The sequence below is a fragment of the Aphelocoma coerulescens genome, chromosome 6, assembly GCF_041296385.1.
Source record: "Aphelocoma coerulescens isolate FSJ_1873_10779 chromosome 6, UR_Acoe_1.0, whole genome shotgun sequence".
Taxonomy (NCBI): Eukaryota; Metazoa; Chordata; class Aves; order Passeriformes; family Corvidae; genus Aphelocoma; species Aphelocoma coerulescens.
In genome coordinates, this window is record NC_091020.1 from 19608476 (window position 1) to 19633156 (window position 24681).

The window sequence follows — 24681 nt, forward strand, 5'->3', positions numbered from 1 at the left end:
TGATTTGCCATCCATGAGCCCTGTCCTAGGCACTGACTACTGGGTCACCATCCCCAAAGGCAGCAGTGTCTTTCTTGGAGATATCGCTGTGTGACTCCCATGTTCACAAGCAAGATACAAATGGCCTTGGAAAGTGCATTTGGCATGCAGGGAGCAAGGAGTAGCATCAGTCTAGGGAACTGCCATGTTCAGAGCGAGTGAATTGCTCTTCACCCTGACTGCCTGCTGCTGCCCAGCTGGAGATAGGCCCAGGGACGCTGCCCAGAGGAGGGGGACAGACCCACCCAGGCCCCCAACAAGTGGCTGTGGCAGTGGCTGAGCAGGAGCAGGGCGGTGCCCAGCACAGCAGCATGGCCCTGACATCTGTGTCCGAGTGGGGGGCCGAGCCCCACGGAGTGCAGGGAGGGCTGGGCTCTGCCTTCACAGCAGCAGACAGGCAAAGGCACATCTGTGATCTATTTCTTGTGCTAACAAGGATTCCCTGCATGAAGTCTTTTAACTTCCGATTCTTGTTCTTGAAGATGCGGCTAGTGATAGTCCTAGGATCTCCTATACAGGGAAGAGGAAACTGCAGTAATGATTGCAAAATCCTTCAGGAAACAGCTTGAGGATGAGCAAGAGTGATTTCACCGATAAGCTCTACATTAACCTGCAGCCTGAGAAATCAGGTTTGCTTCTGATTGCGGAGTGGAGCAGCCAGAGCAAAGAAGCTGTGTTGGAAACACTTCTACTTTGCCCACCCGGACTGCAGTGGGATCAGTTCAGGACTGAAATAAGCTTTGGGGAGTCATTGAACTCTGACCTAAGCTAGAATAATAGGATGTGTTTATGTCTGACAATGGGGGAGCTTTGCAGAAACCTCCAGTGAGCTCCATATGCAACACTGTTTTTATGGTCCTCCTAAGAAGGGAATTTCAAGGGATCGTATATGCCTTAAGTGTAAATTATGACATGCATTAAGGACCACCCGCATCAAATGGATGGTTGCCCCAGCCCAGCATTTTCATGGTGAATTGAGAACAAATTCCACAAACCCTCTGGTTTGTGCTTCCATAGAATAATATATTTTCAGGTCAGCAGAGCTGTCTGCTTCCCACACAATAGGTCCTTTCTCCCCTTTCCCCATACCTGTCAATTGCTCTCTGCCTCTGCTGTAATTTATGTTTTACTTCCGAACTGTATGACTGAATTCTGGAAATGTGTAAGGGTACAGCAGCTAGGAAAAGTCAGTTCCCAGCCATAGTCAATGCAGCATTACCACCCCAGAAATCCAAATGGGCACAAGGAAGTCTTACAGATACACTTTGTAATTACACAGCCTGCGTTCAAGGCGGCAAGGCCACTACCATTGGACATACATTTGTAGTTTATTTCAAATGTTTCATGCTGCAAAAGGAAAAAAAAACATGTAATAATTTAGAGGTCAAAAAACATGTGTCTCAAAGAATAGATGTAAACAGATACATGGATCAAGGAAATATGTAAATCTCCAAACTCTTCCTCTAGTATCTGCTTGATATTGTAAACTACATGAGGTCTCTACCAGATGTCTCTGGAACAGGCAGATTGTAATTGCTTGCAGAGACTCTCTAGCTAACCTGAAAGGACTAGACTTAGCACCACATAGATGAGTCTACCTTACCTTTTGATCTGCATTACTAGGTTATAGCAGAAAAAATCATAGCTCCCTGGTTAAACTGGAAGTTTTCATTGTAAGCTAAGATGTAGCTATTTTGCTTGCCAGGCCAGACCTATCTTCCTCCAAGCTACACTAGTTAGTTTCAGTGATTCTTCTGAAGTGTTCTCAATAGATCCATCCCATCCTTTTGTCACACTCAGGTTAACTTCAAAATTGAATCTTTAGCAGGTATATGTCACTATTTTTTAGCTCTTGATCTCCAATGATGTTGTTAAGCTCATATTCTTTCCATCTGATCTTTTAAAGAATCACTGATTTTTTTTCACTCACTAAATTTGAAACCTTCTTCTCTTCAGGATTAATCATTGCTGTTATTTTCAAAATGGAAATTTTTTCTTCATGAAGTGCTGACAAATAATATTCTACTGCATAAATACTCTTTGTAACAGACTGCTTGAAGTTCTTCCATAACTTGCTTTGTTTCTTTCTAAATCTTCCTTCTGGCTTTTCATTATCCCTAGAACGGCTGCAAGAAAGGCAATGCTGTTACACAGATTGTTTTCTTGTTTTATAAATCCAGGCAGCTCTGGTATCTCTTGCTCTCTCTCATACAGCGTTTTTCAATATGGTGTTTTCCACTCTTTCTTCCCCAGTGTGGGGATTCAGTTTAATGTGGATAGCAAACAAGTTCTTAGCCCCAAGAGCAGCCCTGAAGCTGCTCTAGTGTATTACACTTCACACCTTGTTTTCTGTGACAGTGAAAAGCTCCTGCCCTTTCCCTAAATGCAAGAACAAAACAGATCTTCAGATTGCTGCCTCTTTCTCTAGTGCTTGTCTGGAGAATTGTTTGACATAACCATCCTCACATGGGACTTCTTTATTATAACTATTAGACAGTGAGACACATCTGTGAAAAAGGGCTATAATACACGCTCTGCATGTTTTTCATGCCTTGTTTCAGGCAGTAAGTAGAAGTGGAAAATGCCACAGGGAACTTCCTGTTCTTGTGGGAATTCCTGCTAGTCTAGATCCCAAGCAGTGAATTCATTGGGCTCCCCACAAAGACTGTGCTCTTATATCTCAGAGCATGTGAAGCTAGAGAGAACAGTGGAGAGAAATCAGGAGTTTAGGATTGACAGTAATGAACTGAGGACTGAGAACTACCCCTGGCAAAGGGCTGGAATATAAATGATCCAAACCCAAGGGCGGCCATCATAATTTAGGAACACCTCCAGATGCAACTTCTCCCTCAGTTTCCCCCAAAACACTCAGGCTCTGTGGCACTACTGTTACCACTCTGACTGAGATGGCTGCCCCCATGAAGTAAGAGGAGGGACATCAGTGCCCACCTAACACTATTAGATTGTGCACCTGATCCTAGCAGTCAACCAATGCACCAGAAAGGGCTTTGTTCTTAGTGACTGTTCTAAACAATACAGAGCACCAAGTATTGCTATTACCTAGTTCTGAATCTGGCAGAACTGTCTCTTAGAAACAAGCCAATGAATTTCTTCATCCCTTTTTGGTTCTGCTGTTTCCCATCACTGCTTTGCTCCTACCCTCTGTCAGGCTCCTTCTTCCCACCTCCTTTTTTTCTGTATGTATAATTCACTTAACATCAGATGCACCATTTTATGCTATATGTGTTTTCAAGATTTCTGCAGTATAAACACATCTTGTCAGTAGATTGTATTTACTGCCAATTCATTTACAATCTGACCATGGAATAAGCAGTTCAATTTTTTCAAGTTAGAATGGTTTGGGTTTTATATAGCAAAACTTTTGTGTTGACTGATTTTCAAACTGCCAGCCATCTGTCTATTATTAGCATCAGACCCTGACAAAGGGAATATTCTACTCATTAAATCACTGTTGAGCAAAGTGTTTAGGTTTTACCATTAAGAAAAAAGAAAAGTTTTTCATGTTATGAATGGTTCTCAGGAGATACATGCTACCACTTAAAGCCAAAGCTAATAAGGTCCTCAGAAATCACCCTGTTTCATGTTTCCAGCTTCAAAACCAAAGGAATGCAGGCCTGGAAAGGACTGCTGGATCATCAAGTTCACTTCTCACAGCACCATACAATACAATTCCTAGAGGCTTGGCTCATGTTTGTTTTCTCTATATCAACTGGCAACAGATGATCACTGTCATATAGGCCCCAAAATTTCAATATACCTATCTATTGTCAAAGGGAATTGCAGATGCTCCATAGAACTCAATGGTAAGGCCACCAATTTAAGTGTCTAAAAATACCTCTGAAGTTTGAAAACTGTAGTGTAGCCAGTGCTAAACACCAGACCTTTCTCATATCTGACATGGAGAGGTCTCACCCACAAAGCTAAACTGCCATTTGCAGGCTCCTGCCCCTCATGACTTCAGACACAGGTGCAGGCAAGGCACTGAGCCCAGCATGATTTCTTTATAGCAAAGCTTCTGTAGACAGCTAATGTCTCTTTCAAAGAGGTGGCATCCCTCCAGACATGCCTTGAAACTTGCAATATAAATTCAGCAGCAGCCTTTTACAGTCAGTGGAACTGATATTGGAGAAGAAACATGTAAGCCTGTGTGCTCTCTCTGCCTAGGACCAGGCAATGGACCTCTGCATGCTGAGTGAAGTCAAATTCCTGTGTGCGTACTGCAAACTATGGGTAATTACAGACCATGTTCATTTTTGTGAGATGGTGAATACTCTGACCTCAACTCAGCCAAATCATCACATTGATTTCACATGCCTGGCCCCACCAGCCAGCCAACACAGCTGTGAGGGTTTGGCTGTTAGTGACTTTTTCATAACAATACACAGCACTCACTCATAACCACTACCATAACAGCAACCTTCAGGTGTCAGCTCAGAGGTGCAAAGGAAAGGTTCATATCACCCTGTTTTGGACAATGCATTTTTAGTACTAGGATGGTAAACAGCTGAAGGAAGAAGCCACCACTAAATGAAGTTCTGAGTTTGTATTCAGTTCCTGTTCAGAGGAGCAATCCTACTTCCAAGTTATTAATAGCAGCACAGTTTAGTAATAACAATTAAAAAAGACATCTGGATGAAATCAGAAGAGGGGAGCAGAACCACATGTGCATAGGGAACCCAGGCATGTCCCAGGCTCACTCACATATTTTGCTACAGAAAAGCCAAGAGTATTTCATTGAGGGAGGAGAAGGAAGCCAGCCAGAATGCACTTGAAACCTGGAGCTCTGCTACTTTTAAACTAAACATTTCTGCTTATCTCTTTACTCCTGCAAAGACAGCTTTTGCTGAATATCCAAACGTTAATGGAACAAGCCTTCAGGGAAGATAGCCAAGCCAAGTATCCCTGCCCAGAACTAGCTTTTCTCCTTGATTGCTCCCTTTCTTCATTTGTCCAATATTTCTCAGCCTGTTCCTTTCTCCTTATTATGTCAAGAGATCATCCTGACATCCTCTTAATTCATCTTGATTTGAACAACAGGCTCCCCCAGCCCTAGGTGCCTCCAAATGCATGTGGTTTGCAGTGATTATGGAGAGCAGATAACAATTGCTTCTCACATACAAATCCCAGTCTGTATGTTCCTTGTCAGGGAGAAGGAGTTGCCTGAATTGCTCTTTCCTTGAGGAGTGAATGAGCTGACTGGGACACCACGAGCTTTCTCAGTCACACATGAGCCAAGACATCCTTGGACACAAGAGTGGCAAAGGGAGCACTGCTCTGTGCTGTCTTCCCTCCACTTACCAACCAAGCCCAGAAAACACCAGCAAGACCAAACACCACTGCCATTTGAGAAGGCAAAACTAGCCAAGGAAAGCAGCCAAATACATCACACAGGATCAGTGGAGGGAGGTGCCTTATTTGTACCTGCACATCTGTGAGAGAACTGAGGGCAGCAGTTCCCAGCTCTGCCATCTCTGGCTTGCCTGTTTCAGGAGGCCTTGCAGTCCCTAAATACAAACCCTCATGATACAGGTCAAAGAGTAAGAGGTTGACAGATAGCAAAGCCACCAGGGCCTACTCTGTTCCTCACGCTACACTTATACACATCCAGGTCAGAGGACTTTTCTCCAGCAACTCCTATCTCTAGGCAAACAAAGAGTCTAGGTAGGAGGATGTAGCTTTCAGAAAAGACATCCTCTCTCAGAAGTATTGGAGAGGTGATTGTTCCCCAAGGTTGATCACCACATCACAGGAAAGCTTCAGACTGGCCCCAGTGCAGACCCATGAGTGAAAATAATGATTTATAGTGCAGCAGACAGGAGGTAATTACACTCTGTCTCAATAGTTACCTGGGGACTAATGACCTTGCACAGATGAAATGGTGAGACTATTAGAGCTGATTTTCTGAAAATACTCAAGCAGTCCTCTGACAGAGGACAGACAGGGATGTTACTGGAATTGCTGCTCAGAGCAGTATCTGTCAGCCCGCTGCCAGGGAAATATGCTGCAGAAATGGAGTCTGCTGCACATGTTGCTTGCAGGGCCTCCTGGAGAAACTTTGCTAGCAGTGAGAAATTTGTAAGGGTGAGAACATGTTCCTTTTATTAATGTTAAGTATCTTCCCACTTCCCCACCATTTTTGTGAACTCCATTATCATCTGCTATATAAATGCACAGCCCAGGAAGAGGCATTATTAGTATGGAATCAACAGAGAATAAGAAGAGAATTGATACTAGGAGGCTGCAGAAGAAGAAATCTGGTGACATACAGAAGGGGAAATTTTAAGGAACTAGATTTTTTCTGGGGCAGATACTGCCTATGAACTTTCAGCAGACAAGAGAAACAAAGCCTACAGATCTAGATGGAGTTCTTATCACAGACCACAGCCCCCAAGTCTCTTCTCTTACAACGAGGGAATGCCTTTGCAATAACTTCTTCTCAACTAAAGAATAAGTCATTTCCCTAAATAGAAGTAATACGGAAAACTGATCTCATTTGGGGCCTGAAAAGTCAATACACTGCTATTACAAATGGGACTAGAAAAGGGATGAGAGCTCTGTGAGGAAATAGCATTAAGATATCAGTACTCATACATTTTTTACAAGATGTCTCTAGTGTACAACTGCAACACACAGCTAAAAAAGGCCAATTATTTTTAAAATTCAAAAATGAAAGGACACCACAACCAGAAGCTGCTTAAGTGGTCACATACAAGTGGGTTGTGAAAAAAAATCACAATTCCCCCCCCACTTTATACATTTCAACCAATTTCCTAGTCCCCTCTGAAGGAACATCTCTGTCCTAAGTTTCTGAATACCAGCCAAAAGAACTCAGTTTTAGACTCTGCAAAGGATCACAAATTGAAAGAGGCTGCCACTCCTTGGAGAGGCAGGATCAGAATGAAAAATTGTCTTGATAATTGGACAGATAGTCCTAACCAATATGAAATTTGGGAAGTTCAAGTACAAAGTATTACCATCAAAAGGAAAAATCAAGTGCAGAAACAGAGGAGAGAATGATGAGCTATTCACTGACTGAACAGGCAACTGCACAGCACAAAATGGTCAAGTCATAAACTCAGTGAGTCAATGGTGTGGTGCCATCGCAAACAAGACAAATTTCCTTCTAAGATGTATTATCACAAGTGTTATGTATATATAACACAAGAGCAATGACTTCACTCTTTTGGAATACTGTATCCATTTTGGGGCACCACAGTTAAAGGGAGATGTAGAGAACTGGAAAAGGTCCAAAGGATAGTAATAGGAAGGATTGAGGTATTGAAAATATGGCCCAGGAAGGATGGATGAAGGAAGTAGATTTGTTTAGTCTACAAAAAAAAAGACTAAGGAGAGATTTAATAGCAGTCTTCTCACATTTAAAAGGTCAGGAAGATTATGATCAATTGCTCTCCAGGTTCCATAAGAGGAAGAGAAGAAAAATCAGTTTTACTCCAAACAAAGCAGATGTAAAGGGGTTATTAAGAACGCTTTATGATTATCAGCATAGTTAAATATTGGAGGGTTTTTTATAAGAAGTCAGGCAAACAACCATAAGCATTTTGTAGATGTAATCCTCCTGCCCAAATGCAGAGTGATGAAGGAGATCTCTGCAGGCCCGTTCCAGCACTACAAGATTATAGTGAATCTATGATTTTTCATATTAATTTTGGCCCTCAGGAAAAACTCAACACCTGTGGCTTCTCCAGCTTTAGGCAGGTTAAGTTGACAAGCGATAAAATTCCATCCTTTGTTTCTGAGTACACATCAAATTAGTATGTGTTTAGCAGATGAAAACTGATAAATATGTAATACACATGCAAATGAATACAAATGCACACTTTCCTCTGTGTCCATAGGAGACCATAGCTTGGCCCTGAATACCAAGCTTCTCAGAGCCATTGGACTCCCAAAGCCACATGCAGAGCGAAAAACTGTTTGCAGTACTTTATTACTGAGTTACATTTTTATTTCTGCAGCCTGTTTTTTAATTCAGTAATAAGGTTCTTTGCTAAAATTTCTGGATTCAGTTCTGCTCTGGAAGAATGAATTGACAGGAACTTGAGTGTCTTCAAATGTTCAGACCCCCCGAGTCCCTGGAGCATTCCAGCCAATTAACTATCCCTAGATATCCAGGTTTCTTGTCCAACCTTGGAGATACTCCAAAGCACTCTACAAAGTTTGTTAGTCTCCACTCACTCCTGGAATCTGCCTTTATATATTTATTCTGTCACCATAAAAACTCTGCATCCTTTGGGGAAGAAAGCAATTTCTTTGGGGAAGAAATAAATCCGCAGATGAAACTTAATTTAGAGGCCTTCATGGGGCAGAAACAGAGGCATATTTCCTTTATCTCTCAAACCCAAGAGGGGCTCAAACCCCTGCAAGAAGTAACAGGGTAAAGCACAGCACCCCTCTGCTGCAGCTGTGGTGGGGAGAGGTGCCCTTGACTGCAAATACTGTCTCTACCCCAGGCCCTAGTGATCAGTTCCCAATTTCATTCAAAATGTGTGCCTTGACTTCGCTTCGTTCTTGCATTACTTGTTTGCTGCGGTGACCCAGCCCACTGCGGGGCTGGGGCAGCGTGATGCCAATCAATCCCAGCCCATCCCCTGGATCGAGTTTCCCGAAGAGGCAGACTCAGAGGGTGGGTCCAGGGCCGGCTCAGAAGCTTAAGCCACACCCCCTGGGCGGTGCCTGGGTATAAGCTGCCTCCCCCAGTTCGGGAAAATTCCCGGTTACTCGGTTGTTCACTGGTTCTCTGTTACAACTCCCGCCTCTCGGTTTCCCCCAGTGGTTCTTGTTAAATTGTATCCTCCCCCTGGCTTGTAACTCATTGGTTGTTTTCCCCTTTCCCCGCAGTTTTCAAGCCCCCTATAAAAGTGAGGACAAGGCGCTGGGGAGGGTCCCATCACATTCCATCCGTTCCGAGCTTGTTCGGGTTGTGAAGCTTCTCACAATAAACCTGTTAGGAGGCAGACCAGAACAGCCTCTCTCTTCCTTTATCTCTGACCTAACGTGAGCCAGTACCATCGGCTCCTGCCGTGTTCCCTCTGCCGAGAAGCCAGCGAGTGAGCCCAGCCAGCAGCTCTTTTCCTGATGCCAAAGTCGCTTCTGCGACGCACAGAAGAACGCGGCTGGACTCGCTCTGACCTGGGCCACACCAGAGCTGGTGCCTCGAGCACAAGAACTGCGTTACTTGTTCCAGCAGCCTTCTCCAACCCCCCTGCCAAAGGCCTTTCAGTCTTAGTGCTGCCTGGGCTCTGCTCAGGATCCAACTTTGGCATGTTCCAAACACCAAAACCAAACATATCAGCAAGGAATTGGAAAGCTGTCATGATCCCTCCTGGTCCTCCTTCACTGCACACTAACGTTCGCAGGTGAGACCAAAATGCTGCTCAGAGGAGCGTATCGCTGCAGGAAGAGACAGAACAAGACACTTGCAGGGAGCCAACTTGATTTGCAATTGCACCCGGACCAAGAAATAAAAGACATCATTATCAGAAAATTGAAAACAGATCAGGGGCTGAGTGTGGACTTGAATCATACCAGGAGCCCCAATGCTGCTTAGAGGGAGCATGGTTCTGGAGGCTTTTAGAAAAGGTTTGTCATGATGATAGATGTTGTCCCCAGATATTTATCCTGTACTAAGCTGCTCACCAAATGCACAGAAAGCCTGATAGCCAGCCTCCATAAAGGTCTGTCACAGCCACAGGGCACACACTACCATCAGCAGAGGGGTCTTGTGCCTCCAGGAGGAAAAAGCAGCTAACCAACCCATCCAAAGCCCCGGTGGTTTCCCTTTTCCCTGCTATTTTCATGCTGCAGACAGATGTCAGCTGGCTTTTCTTGTGGTTCAGAGATGTGGGTCAAAGTCAGGGCTGGTTTAACAAAGGAGTTTGCTGGGGTTTATCAAGGGCAAGCAATTCAAAGACACAGGTATTTAAATAGCTGCATCAAAATCTTGGGATAGATAGTGCCTGGGGGCATGATATCTTTGAATGGAGGGTGGGATTCCTCTACCTGCCACAGGGGTTCTGTGATGACAGGGAATTTGGCAGGGACCCGTCCAGCTCCCTCAACAGGGGTGTTGACAAATTCCCTGCATGGACCATCCACATATCCCATTTCTACACACAGTTCTCCTTCAGGGCAGGCAGTTGTTCAGGTATTGTTTGACAAACACAGAGGCAAGTAAAATAAATTTGAAAGAATATGGGTTTTGGCAGAAAATAATGTTTTCTGCAACAATATTAATAATTGTTGACATAATGCTATAAATATACATTTCCCCAATTATCCTAAAATTCAAAATTGTGGGAAAATGCACCAAAGATTTAACCTTTTTCTCCTTGGGAAAATGCTTCTTCTGTGATACACAGAGACCTGCTGCTGGCAGGTGCTAGCTTCACATAATGAGAGGAGGCAAAACAACAGCTCAAGGGAACTCAACTGTTCCTTCCCTGTGAGAAGATAAATGTAAGCTCTGATGGGGTTACAACAGGCAGTATATAAGATGTCCAAGAATTTTCATTACTGCAGGCATCCCACACTTTATTGCTTGTCTGCCCCACCATGCTCCCAGACAACTGGTGCATGGACAGACCCCATCCCTCCCCAGCCTGAACCTTGATGCATACCATGCAATCTGTTTCCATTCACAGCCAAGGCCTGCTGAGCTGCCAAACTGTCCACTTCCTTGCCAGGTCCCTACATTCTCATCCCAAAGGGAAGCGGAAGCTGAAGATTACAATTCCCACAAAACAAAATCCCTGTATTATATTCATGTGGAGAGCTGCTCCAAACCATCGTGCCTGAGAGAAGGCAGCCCCTGCCCTGCTCTAGGCTGTGTGTGGGGCTGGTCTGCAAATGATGGGAGCCACAGCCTCTCAGTATCTCACCCCAGCTGCTCTTGGGGACCTCATATGGCAAACACAGCAGAGCCCGTGCACCACCTCTGTGCTAGCAAAGACCCTTGATTGGAAGGTGGGGTGCGAGGTAGGGCTCCCGTGGCCTTGCTGCATCAGAAGATACCTTAATGCCTGCAGGAATAACCCTCCTCTGGCTTACACAATCCATCACATCCAAGCCTGCCCAACTGCACATCTTCACAGCCTGCAGCATCACTGAGCTGTGAGAGGGGATTACTGCATGGAGTAGGATACTTAATGCAAGTTAACTGATGTACCCAAGGGCACACAAAGGACTAGTGACAGTCAGGGGAAATTGCAGAAATCCTGAATTCTGACATTAGGCATCTCGCTCTAAAGAGGATGGGTGCCTAACTTCTTTGGACAGCTCTGGAAACCCAGGTTTCATGTGTAAGGGGGGCACTTGGTTAGGGGAGAGGGAAAAGGCTGATGTCAACCAGACAGCTCTGAATGTTAGGTGTTCTGGATTCAGTTCCTGACAGTTTGTTTTTCCTTCCCCTGTATGTACTCAAGCACTCTCTAATTTAGCTTGAGTGACGATTCCTGTCTCAGGGGTGCTTGGTGAGCAGCCAGCAGCAACCCAGTAATAAAACACCTTCCCACTGCTGATAAGAGAGCGTAAGGGAATTGCACTGTGAAGCACCCAGCCTGGAGAAAGAATGCAGGTAGCCTGCAATGGATCAAGTCCAGCTTCTTCACTCCTCTCTCCCCCAAAAATGACCTGAGAAGCAAAGCAGCAAAATCCTCCCTTGCTGATCTTTTTTGACAGTTGTTTTTGCAGTTTTGGCTGGAACAGCACATAATCATGACCTATGCTTGCAATACTGCCTATCTACCCTCTTTATTCAGCCAGATAGGAAACAAATTGCCATGTCGGACACCCCTCCAACTAGGGTCTGGTAGGCTTACTCAGGCACCAATTCCCACCAAAAAGCAGGTTATTTTCCCTGACATGGTTTTCAGGATGAGATTCAGTCTCTGTCCAAAGGCAAAAGCCATATGGCCACAACACACTACAGCCTGGAGCTCCTCTGGCTCTGGGCGGCACAAAGATGACTCTGAGGGCACCAGGCCAGAGCCAGAGCATCCCTGACCCCACACCCACTGTTGGATGATGGCTCTAGGGTACCAGGGACACTCAGTCAGGTCCCATGGCTTGTAAAACAAAATGCTTCAACAGTAGGTTTTACACTTTTTGTGTGTAAACTACTGCAAACAGCAACTGAAAAGGAGAGGGCTTTATTTCTAACACCCATGAGTCAAAGCATCCTTGACACTGCAAAACAGTCTTTTCTGAGCCACTGAATTTCTCATCAAGTCATGTACAAGGAAACTGGTTCAAGACCAAAGAGAGAGGGACTCCCATTTTCTCTCCCAAGCGTGTTTCTGTTGAGGCTGTGAATTAACGCAGGCAGGGCCCTTCTCTGGGCAGGGTCCCGCAGAGCACCATGGCCTCAGGCAGGTACCTCCAACAGCGGCAAAATACCAGCTGCCAAGTCAGGTTTTACAAGCTGCTCAGACCATAGCTGTGAGTCCCCAGTGACTGGCTGCAGGCACCACTTCGTGACAGGATACAGGAGGGCAGGGCCTTTAGAGAGCTTCTTTGTGCATTTCCCATAACAATTGTATTCACCCTAAAAGTTGCATCTGGGAGACAATCCCAAATTTCACCTCTGAAATGACTTTCACTAAACACATATTTAGGCACCTGCTTTTTGGTCATGAAAGTATCTACCTGATAGCAGTACTGTTATGTGTATATGACTGTGAGAGTGCTCACCATGAGCACAAGAGTTTAAGGGATGAAAAATTCAGGATGATCTTTCAAGAGAAGTTGTGGAAAATACACCATTTACTGCCCCATCCCAGTTACTGCTGCCTTGTCAGCAAGCAAAGCTGATCTTTAGGGATTGGAGGAGCACTCACTCCTTTCCCTGGAATATCTGACAGTTTGTGCAGGACAGATATGTTGACCAGAAGGGAGCAACTCTCCCTCCCTTTAAAAAATATTTACATATTTTACTTTTTTCTCCTTCTTCCTAAACTTACTATTGAAATTGTAGGGATTATATGAAAATTTGGTCATGAAAACATTATCCAGAGTTAACTCCAGAACATTTACATCACTGCTCCTTTCACATATGCCTGTCCTATAGAGTCCAAAGCAAGCAGTAGATGCCAAAGGGAATTCATCCCGCAAATAGTAAGATCAACTCACAAATCATTGCCTCTGGGTCCAGCATCCTCCGATGCAAAGCCATGTCTGATACTTCCAGGAGTGCAATCAGACCACAGCGACATTTCCAGCCAACCAGAGATGAAGTAACAGACTTGGTCTGGTCCTGTTTGGCTTCAGTTAACTGCCAATAAAAAACAAAAACGCAGAGTGGTCACAGGCCTGCTGATAATTTGGGATGTTTCAATTTGTGAAACAAGCTCCACGTTTCTCTCATGACTAGCCGTGGAATAACAAACAGGCTGATCTAGTTTCACTGCTGCTTGGATTGTCAGTTTGATTTGTTCTCAGATGTTATAGGTTACGTACTGCTTTACAGAGACATTCAGCAAAGCAGAAACACAGAGAGGTCCATGAGTTAATGACACAGTCTCGTAAGGATTTCAGTCTCATGGTAATTGTAAGCTTTCTCTGAAGCTGCAGCATGGTGAGTTTCTCCTGAGCCCTCTCCCTATTTTTTTTTTTCTTTTTTTTGGTGGGGTGTATGTTTATAATTCCTAATGAATTCAACTTCCTGAAGTTTTGTCCCTTGCTCAAAACATTAACAAGGTCTTGCCCCTCTCTTCAGGTACTTATTTTCACAAAACATGTTGGAACACAGTTACCTTTGAGAACTGTGCCTTTTTGGTAAATTTGGATGAAATTAGTTGCTACAGTAAGAACTCCGGATGAGTGAGATTGAAAGGCACTCATACACGTACAAATGGATTTATTTCATAACTTTTTCTTCCTTATGAAGCCAAAGTAAAAAAAAAAAAAAAAAAAGAAGAAGAAAACAAAACCAAACACAACACAGAAAAGAATGAAAGTTACTGAAAATAAAGATGAGACTAGAAACAAATAACGGCCAGTGTGAGCAGCCATTTATTCACCATTCAGTGAATAAAAACAGTGTGCTTTTTCTCCGTGGCTCAGCTGTCTCTAGTGGGATATTCTACTCTTTGCAGAACAGACTCAGCTTTACTTCATTGTTTGGCATTATTTTTATTGCTAACCTGGATGGCCCTGGAAAGAAAAGGATTTAAATTACCAAAAAAAAAAAAAAAAAAAAAAATGGTTTGCAGATTCAACTAGTTTTGTGAACCCATAAAACAGTTTGCAAGGTTCATAAAACCTCAAAAGCCAGAAAATCCTCCACCCTGATTTCCTTCATCCTTCAGCCCCAGTCTCGCTTCACTCATTGCAGATGTTATAAGCACCCTCCTCTAACGGATTGTAACTTTTACACTCAGACCTGATTACATTGCCTTTACTCTTTCTTGACATCTCCCTGCTGGACTGGAGCCTGCATTCGAGCAGAATCCCCCAGGTAATGAACCTGACCCTCCTGCTGCTGGTCAGCTACGAATGAGAGCTGGTGGGGTTACTTGGCTTTGCTCTGATGCCAAGCAACTGTTTGTACAACAGCATATAAGTCCCTAATGTATTAGTCTATATTTTCTTTTCCATTCTGCTGAATGAAAAGAAATCCTATTCAGCTCCTGGGCCAGGGGAGTGCATCCTCTTTGCAGCACCCCCAGCTGGGTACCAAGTGATTTGGGGAGAACAGGAAATCATTGTATTTTAATCCAATCATCAAGCCTGATGCAGCCTCCACCTCCTAAGGGCCACATTTTATGTTCCAGTAAAGCCCTGAAAAAGGAATATTTTCAGAGGGAAATAATTTACACTGAAATGCAGCCTGTGAGATTACTCCCTGAGCCCTGAGCTCCTGGCAGATCCTGTGATCCAGGTCCATGTGTCCCATAGCCTGTGTGGCCAGCAGTTGTCAGTTCAGGCTGCTACCAAACCCTAAGCAGGCAGTTTCAAGCCTCTTATAGGAAACACAGTGGAGCCCCTGCAGTGAAAATGCCCTGGTGTTTTCTTCTGCCTGACATCACTACAAAGGCAGACATCCACAGGCTGTACAAAGCAGAGGTTCTGGACAGTAATTAAATTGCATTTTCAGAGGCCCATGCTCACAGCTCTCTTCTAAAAAGGATTCACTGATGCTATCTAAGGTTTGCTTTATCCTTGATATAAACCTGCGTGGTGCCAGTACAGGGAGATACCAGATGGTGTCTGTGGAAAGGGCCCACCTGCAGATGGGGCTTTGTGGAAGCTCAGCAGCATGCAAAGGCATCAACACTTGATCTGGTGCCTCTTGGGCCATCAAAACAAGCACAGTGACTACTGCCTCAATAGGTCCAGGGCAGCTCTCCCACAGTGCTTTGCAGTGAAAAAAAAGCACCATGTATTTCCATCCTTACTCATTTGAGAGCGCTGCTAGACACAGCGCACCAAGTTTGATAGTGTCTATGGCAAAGGCTGAAAACAGTCTCAAGAGCCACACCATCGGTGTTTGCTGCAGCTGGGGACAGTGACACTTGGTCACCTTTGAGCAATATCCCTGCATGTGAGTAGCAGATACATTAGAAACAGAGCCCCAAGCCCACATTCTCCTCGTGAGGGCAATTCAGACAGACAGGGAAATTCAAACACTCCTGCCCCAGCCCTACACACTGACAGCCCTGTGACATTCCAGGAGCTGCAGATCAAGCCTATAAGGTAATGCTATAGGGGAACAATCAGAAAAGAAGCTGATTCACCAATGAGAAAGTCCTGCCCAGACTGAGAATACCAGAGGAAAAACAATGAAAAGAAGAATAAAATACCTCACAACTAATGCCAGTAAAAATGAACCGGCGACCTGCCTCCCTTGAACACAGGCAGGACTGCAAACTTCCTCTATCTAAACAAAATTAAATCAAACCCATGTTACTTTCACTAAATTAAGAAAAATGCATACATTGGTCTGAAGCAGGCACCAGCAAAAGAGCTTTAGCTTGAGGAGCAAAATGTTGGCAAAGATAGCAGCAGCTCAGAAATGGCTGTTAGAGCTGGAGCTGTGCTCCAGTTTGTAGGCAGCGCTGCTGGGCCCCCTCTGCCACCCACAGCATGGCACAGTCTTTGCCAGCCTGCCCAAGGGCAATCACTGCTTGCCTGGGGCAGCAGCTGAGGGAACCCACCCTGTGACCACCATGCACAGAGCAGGTACTCACTGGGGACAACAGCAGGCCAAGGCACAGAGCTTGAGCTTCTCCACGCAGCAAAAGGCTACCAAAACCTTCTCTGAAAGAAATCTCTACATAGGTGCTGTGCAGCTATTGTTAAGAACATTACAGAAATGCTAAATAAATCAACTACTTAACAGTAAACACTTGCTAATCAGTCTTGATGAACAGAAGCACAGTTTTAATTTGGATTTAGTTGCAGTATTAGTCATTTACAGAACATACATCTAGTTTTAATGGTGGCATTTCCTTTCCCCATAAAGCACATTCAGTTTTTCTCAAAATACAAACATATGCTTCTAAAGTCTCCTGAAGAAGATCCAGGATCCTTCATGCACAGCAGCTCCCATTGTGCAAGAAACCCTGAGCTGTTTGCAACATGGTACTAATCACGATCCCTGCCAGCAGTCACAGACCTTTATCCAAACAGGGAATTTTAACTCACCGAAACAAATGAGTTACTTATGGGAAAGGAACCCCCCATTTTGCAACCACCACATCTAAATAGGCAGACAAGCTCTTTCTGCAAACCAGTATGGATAAGTGGCTGCAATTTTCCGAAGCTGCCTTTAAAACATGGGCTTTATTTTCAGTTCAGCCAGAAATGACCTTGTGTGACTTCGGTTCTAGCCTCTCCTCCTCAGTCTGCAAATTATTACTCTGTAATCGGCAGAAAGGCTCACTCGTATTACCAGTGTGCTGCAGCCAATGTGCTAGTTCTTGGAAAGACAGCATCTGCCCGAGTCCAGGGCTGGAGTCAGAGTGCTCAGTGAGCTACATTCATTACATAGCAAGAACAACTGAGAAAAAATAAACACTTCTCAAGTCTATGACTAACTGAAGCTGTAAATTTCAAACACTTATTACAGAGTCATAGCTTAGCAAAACAACACGAACGTGTTACATATCAGAGGGTAACCTTTAAAGAAGGACTTGTGGCTCTGGGGAAAGTTTTAAAACAGAACAGGATGAAGTTTATGTGCCTTTTTTCATGTGGTTCTTATAATTAACCAAACTGTCACAGAAAATCATCCGAGACACCTGGATTCAATCCAGCCTTCTCTAACACACATCCCATCAACCGTATTCGTTAAATCATTAGGACTACTGAAAAATTTTTCAATATAGTTTTTCTCTGGCCCCTCTGTTTACAAATTTCCTCTAGGCAGATTGTGGGGATTTATCCCTCTTTTCATTTCATAGAGCCAAATATAGCTTTTCCCAAGGGACCAGAGCACCAGGTGCTTCCCAAACTGTGTCTTAACACATGTTTACCCAGTGTACACAATTTACTGCTTAGTCTCTGTGCCTGGTCATTCAGGGTCCATGACATGATTTCTGATCATGACTACATAACCTTACTTGACTTAAATACATTGCCTTTGTTTCAAAGTTAAATAGCAAAAAATTCTCTAAGATGTTGCCCATGGGCTCAAAATTGACTCTCATCAACAATGTGCAAGAACTTGCAAAACAGCAAAAAGGGAAAGCTGCACAAAGAGACTAGATGGTAACTTAGCTTCTCATTCAACAAACTGTTTACAAACAAGTTTCAACTTTACAACCACTTCTCTGTACAATCATAAAATGCAGCTACAGGGGCCTTGGAGTTAGATTTTGTCCAAGATATTTGAATATTCAGACCTGGATCTTGGCTTATTCCATCACAGAGATCCACATAAAGAAAACTTACACACTGTAGGGAGGATGAGGACAATCCTTAGTCTGAGAAAGTTTAGCTCTGTGTATTGGGGATGGGCCATTGTTCAGTGAAGGTCACAGTTCATCATGTCCAAAATGCTCTCAGACATCTCTATTACAAGAGCAGCTGGGATGAAAACATACATCAAGAGAAATATGTTGCACACATTTTGTTCTCCACATTCTCTCTCTCTCTATAGGTTTTCTCAGATTCAATCAGTGAGAAAATCTGGCTGGTTGAGGAAATATGTAAACACATGTGTTAAGCCATGCAAATATCTGGAAAATATCTGTTCATTATAAGAGTTAACTATGAACGACTCAGCCAGTGACTACAGAACAATTTGCCACAAAATGTTGTGGCAACAGAACAATCTAATTTTATCATTCTTTTTCATCTTGATACATATAATCTTAAAAGAGATCAAATGGAGCACCGAGATATTTGTAACTTTTTATCTATCAATATTCATACCTGATCTGTAGGAATATAAATAACAGACCTGTATTGGTTACAAAATAGTCACTGCTTATCATGCTCACCAAGGTGCAGAAGACCTCTATGTTCCTAGGTCTAGATGTAGAGTACAATAGTGGAACCACAAGACTGGAAAGGTTCACCTTGTTCATGAGTCAGGCTATTGCTTTGTATACACTGACAGGGCTATACATTTTGATTATACAGAGTGGTTTGAAAGAACAGCTCACATCCATGCTCTCATTCTTAGTTTTGTTTTTGATTCACGTTGGCTGTTGTAGATGCTCAGTCTGTTGTCCAGGTATTCACATGGAAGTGACTGAGACATGCCAAATTTACCAGCAGCTTCTCATTAGTGGCTCTTCCTTGATTATGACATCTGGTGAGGTTGATGACAATAACAGAAGAAAAATGTGATGGTCAGTCATTTGGAAATTACTTAAGTGAAGGCCATTTTGCACAGTATGATGTTGAAATGTTAGGAATGATTGAGGCCAGATTTATAGCTCAAGCAGTTTTACATCTGTATTTCATTTGTGAGTAACCAATCCAAAAAAACACCTTTAAATATTCTAATCATTTCCCAACTGACCACAAGCTCCAAGTATTCTGTCAGCAACATAACCTAGACCACAGAATTGTTCTTGTTGAAAGGAATTTCCAGAGTATTGTTATATGACTAGTCAAACAAACCCATCCTACTCAAGGCTGTCAGTATTTTACTTTTGTCTCTGCAGAATGATTTTCAACTGCTGGTCAGTAGGAGAGATTCCTGTAATATTCATGTGTATGACAAGGAGACCATGCACAAACTTTTAGCTATGACGAAAGGACAGCTCATATTTACCCTTCTTCAGTACTGGCTGTCCTGCAGATTGTCCTGCTAAAGCAGCTTCTCCCCAATACCATCCACAGCTCAGCATGACAGTCATGCATAAACAGGGTAAGTTATGTGTATTTGGTGACTAGGCTGTTACCAAATCGCTATTTTTCACAATTATGCAAAACTCCTTTCACTTAAAATGATGCTTTTGGAGCACTAGATAGTTGATGAACAGGTCTGATGAAGTTATGGCACACAGTGAGCACAGACTGAGCTTAAACTGTACTTAATGCTACCCAAATATTCTCCTTACATAGTACAGATCCAAAACCTCAGTCAAAATTATTCTCAATAAGACCCTTGATTAACACTGCCACATACAATCAGCAATGGCCCAAGGAGCTCAGGTTAAAAAATAAATTAAACCATCTTATGAAGCCAGTCAGTGTACCAAACACGGGCATGGATTGCTTTGCAATGGAAGTTAAGCTATGAATTCAGTGCCTAATCACTTTCTTGAGTGCCCACCCACGAGACAAAGATGCACTTAAATGTCCCCCATGTCCCTACAAGGGCAAAAATTATACTTCTATCCTGACAAGGCAGCTCTTCTGTTTGCACACCATGTAAGGCAGGGTGATAAGACAAAATTCCCATCCAAGACACAGCAGATAAATAAAGAGAGTAGGAACATTTCTAAAGCAGCTGTGGAATCATTGCCAGCAACAAAGGGACGTTTTCATGATTTTTGCATGCATTTGTAATCTATGGTTGGGTCATAAACCAAGATGCTCTGATTAACTTCAAAATTCCTATTTGCCAGTGTTATGATCTTTGAGCTAGCATCATCTTTGTTACCTGTCTGCCAGACCTCCTACAGGCTGGGGGAAGACAAGGTTTGATGAAAAGTTGACATGTTTTTCTGAGGAGTTGCTGTACTCCCAGAACTATCCTCCCCACCGACAAGGCCCAATGCTGCATCTGCAAGAAGCAAGTTGAAAGAGGAGAGGTCCCAACTATTTGCCCTTCTCACTGCCCTTTTTCTCTCCTACAGGCAGGAAGGCAGAATACAGTGACTGAAGTGATGGAAATTCAGCTGACCAGGGAAGGAGGGTTCTTTGAACAAATGCCTGTTCCTTTTCAAGTAAATGTGTTCGTCTCTGATATATGACATGCATATAATAATGTAGAAGTTCTTCCTGTATTTACTTCTAAACCAGAGTTCCCCTCTTCTCTGAAAGATTTACTATCTCGTTTTGGCCCCATGGCCACGAGGATTCACTTTCCCTGTGTACTGGCTGATGGGAGCCACACAGTTTTTTCTTGAGACCCCTTGAGCTCAAGGGAGCCTGTCCTGGCTCACCAGCTACCTCCTCCACTCCATCTAGACAGACATCTCTATCTGTTGCTTGAGCACACCGTGGTTTGTCTGCACCCATTCTTGTTGACGTTGCCACCATCTACCCAGGCATCTTTGGGCACCAGAAGGGAATAATGAGCTACACAGCACCTCCAAAACAAGATTTAAAGATGTAACATTGTATGCTTTGACAGATATGAAAAGGGGTTCTACCTCACACATTATGAAGGACGTGAAATGTGGACCCCTGACTTCACAGTGATGAGACCCGCATTTTCCAGCAAAATAAATTTTATCAAAATAAAAGAAGTAGAAAATAATAATCATTTGCAGATAACACAGAATGGCCCCCTCTTCATTGCATCAGGGCTAAAGGTATCTCCCCTCACCTGAAGCATGTGAAGAAAAACAAATTCAGTCTGTAAAAACAAGCTTCTTGTACCTCAAAGATCTTGTGAGCTAATAAAGTTTGCAAGGCACTTGGAAGGTGAGTGGCATTCTTACAACAGAAATGCCTGCTTGAATCACAGGCTGCAGTTGCACACATTGAGTGCCACAGGGCTGAACTGTGAGCAGAACAGCTGACCTCAGGCTCAAACCTGAGGCTCAAACCAGCCTCATCTGGTTTTACCAGACTGGGGCCATTCACTGAGTTTAATGCCTCCCTGTTGTTCTCATGGATCCTTCTGGGGCAGGCACCGAGTCTGAAGATAAATTCTCATATCTGTATCTATGACAGACTATCTGACCAGCAAAACCTGGTTTGAAGAGCTGGTCCTGCAGGAGCTGAGCATCTTAGACAGCTGAGGGCACCAGTATAGCTGAGCTCCAGCCCCGAGGATCCTACTGGACTGATTCAAGTTTCATTTCTTTGATCTCCCAATGATATTTTAATTATTCAGGACTGTTTGAGCTGGAGATCTCTTCCTCATTACTCCATGATCCAGTAAACCACACAAACCTACTCAAAGTTAAACTTTAAGGCAGACCCCGTGAGTTAATCAGTCATCTTATATGCTCAAAATCAGAATAAAAGTGTTTTACTGAAGCAAATATGATTACAGAGAAAGCAACTGCCTGCAGTTAAGTCCACAGAAAAACACTAATTGTTAGCAAATAGCAACTATTAGCGAACATGAAAAATGATAATGTCAAGATACACAATGTAATTATCTGTACACAAAACTGCAATATGAACCCTGTATAGCTATGAATAAAAGGCTTTGTTTGTTAAACTGGCCATTTCTCAACTCTTGGATGAACATGAACAAGTTCAAACATAAATCAAAGATATAAGCCAGGACATCTCAACACTGGTGATAAGTCTTTGAGAGTCTGGACTGGACAACACCTTTCAAATAAAATATATTTCCATAATAGATGCTGTTTATTTTCCTCTACTTCCCTGTTGGCAAAGATACCTACTGACCAATTTATTTTCCACTGCTTGCAAATTTTCTGGCTGCCCCTTCTGATTGTAAACATCGGTAGAAGAGTATTTATTTGTTTAGAAGTACACTCTTGGGAAGAATGATAAAAGCTATTCTTCAAAATCCTGAAGCATAGGCCAAATTTGAGAAGAAATTACTTTTGCATTGTCAAATCTTGTGATTTTTATTCTACCTCTTCTACATACAAGACTTTTTATCCAGAGTAAGTGCTAAGAAAAATAAGTGGGAATCCTGGATTTTGATTTTAGTCTCACTATTTATTGAAATAAAACTGAATAAAGTACCCAAGCAGCTCCTACCCCACTAGGCAGCCACAGCACAGGAGCAGCCTTGCAGCAAGGACACTCCAGAGGGGAAGATGAGACGGGTTTGCATCAGTGCAAACTGGGACCGTGGTGCTGCTGTGAACCTGGCTGTGGCACTGAGCTGCCAGGCTAAGTGCTGGTCACATGAGAGAGAACCAACTTTTGTTCCATATTTCCAGCCACTGTTAAGTTATAAAAAGCTAAGAAAATTTGTCCCAGATAAATTTGCTCAAAATTCAGAGGAGAAATAAAAATAAGGCAACAACTGCAGCCTTTTTTTCCCTCAGTAATTATTTTTGAAGAGAAAACTGAGATGGCTGATTCATTTTAGCAAAGGTGCAAGGTTAACCGTGTTCCTTTCTCTTTGCAAATGCCCATATTAGTCAGGAGCAAAGCAGATTTCCTTATCCAAAGCATCTTCCTTATGAATTTTTGGTTATAATACACCCCAGCTTTGCAGCTAAGTATTTTTTGATTGAACAAAATCTGAGTTGTATAAACCTGTCAGTGAAACACTTGCAATGCTTCTGACAAAAGAGGCAGTGAACAAGGCAGAGGGGATTATTCCTTCCTGTCAGTTTTGTTGTGGAGTGGTTGCACTGGAAGAGCAGTCACTATCCTATTACAATTCTAACTCTTTTTCCCACCAGAGGTCCTGAGTTTTGAGTCCTTTCCCTTCCAGTAGATGGTTTCTGCCTGCAGTTTATCCTGTGTGGTCTCCTGCCAAATTCTTTTCTAGCGGAAGTTTGTGGCCCATCAGACAAGGCATTCAAATCACTCACATTCGGAAAAGCCATCCTTGCTTTCCCTGGGAATGCACAGCTTACAAATATCTTGTCTTAAAAGGTTCACATTTTTCATTTGCTTACCCTCATATAGAGCTCCCAGGAAACTCCCAGGAATAATAGTGTGTAAATTTGCAGTGTGATTGTGCAGTTGTTTGCTGCAAGGTTTTCTTAGCTACTGAAAACTCTGAACTCCTTTGTGTTCTCCATAGACATAAAAAAATCCAAGAAAAATTAATCCTCATCATGGGAAAGCTCTACCTGGCCCTTTCAAACTACATGAAGTGGGAGTTCAGTATCACCCTGCTGTGGGAGCAGAGTAGCACGTTTCACAAGCACCTTGGGCAATCCCAAGCAGAAATGATCCTGCCTAGGAAGTGGGGAGGATCCAACCCTGCTTACTTCACTTGAGTTGTGTTCACAGCCAACTCTTCACGACAGGAGGGTAAATGTGGAATGCCCCATGCAGTAATATTGCCCTCAACCACAGTCATGCTGTATTTCACACTGCAAACCCAGACAAGAAGAGCAGCAGTGGCTGCCTGATACTCTGATTAGCAAATCAGGAGCCCAGCCTTCCTGCTGAGCTGAGAAGCAAGCTGTTAATTGTCAGGCTTTGGTGATTTCCAGATGGCATGACAGGAGCTGGAGGAAGACAATTAACAGGTAATTGCAAATAGCTTATCAGGAAAACTATTTCTATCAATGGACAAAACAGTTTGCCATCAGGCTCATCAAGTTTGCTGATAGAAATAACATCCATAATTCTGGGTTTGCCATCTCTTGACCAATTTACTCTTGGTCACTTTGTCCCTATGTTCACCCAGATAGTTTGACTTATTGCAGCCCAGCTGAAGAAGAAAAGTGTCTGGAACAGTCAATGTGCAGAGAGGATCAGCTGTGTCTCCCAGTTCCCCAGTATCCTCCTCATCTGCTTCATCACACAGCAGTTATGTACCCAGCCACACTTGAGCTAAAATGACCAAGAAGAGCCAAAACCACCCTTAAAACAGCTGAGAAAAGCATCCAGTATAGTTGCCATTAAAATACAGGTCACAGACTATTGTTCCACAAAACACAAGCACACAGGAAAGGTAAAACTCATTTGACAGTTCCTCACAATTTTCTTCCCCCTTGATGGCTCAGCATGGGCTCCTAAGCCCTGCTGTCTGCACAATGCTATTACTTTCACCTCCCTTAATGCATCCTGCTCACCACTCCTCAGTCTCAGTGCCCCACAAACATGACATTTAACAAACTCCTGTGAAGGTAGAGCAACATTACCCCCAATTTACAGACAAAACAGCAAGGCACAGAGCTAAAGATCACAAGCAGCTATGCTGAGAAATCAAGCACCAAGTTCTACCTGGTTTTAGGTACCCACACAAAGTGGGGTCAGCATAGCTCTTACACAGTCCCCCCAGAATAGCACTAATGACACACATCTACCTGTCTGTCAGGGCCATGCCATCTTGAATGAAGGCTGATGTTTGATTTGCAC

The 24681-nt window shown here is 43.4% G+C and overlaps 1 long non-coding RNA gene across 1 annotated transcript; it reads right to left on the reverse strand.

The window, feature by feature from the left end:
- Positions 1–1338: 1338 nt before the first annotated feature.
- On the reverse strand, positions 1339–24681 carry LOC138112830 (uncharacterized). Its single transcript, XR_011151865.1, has 3 exons — positions 24630–24681; positions 13207–13348; positions 1339–2165 (listed from the first exon to the last, which is right to left on the reverse strand). It is a non-coding gene; the product is annotated as an uncharacterized lncRNA (long non-coding RNA).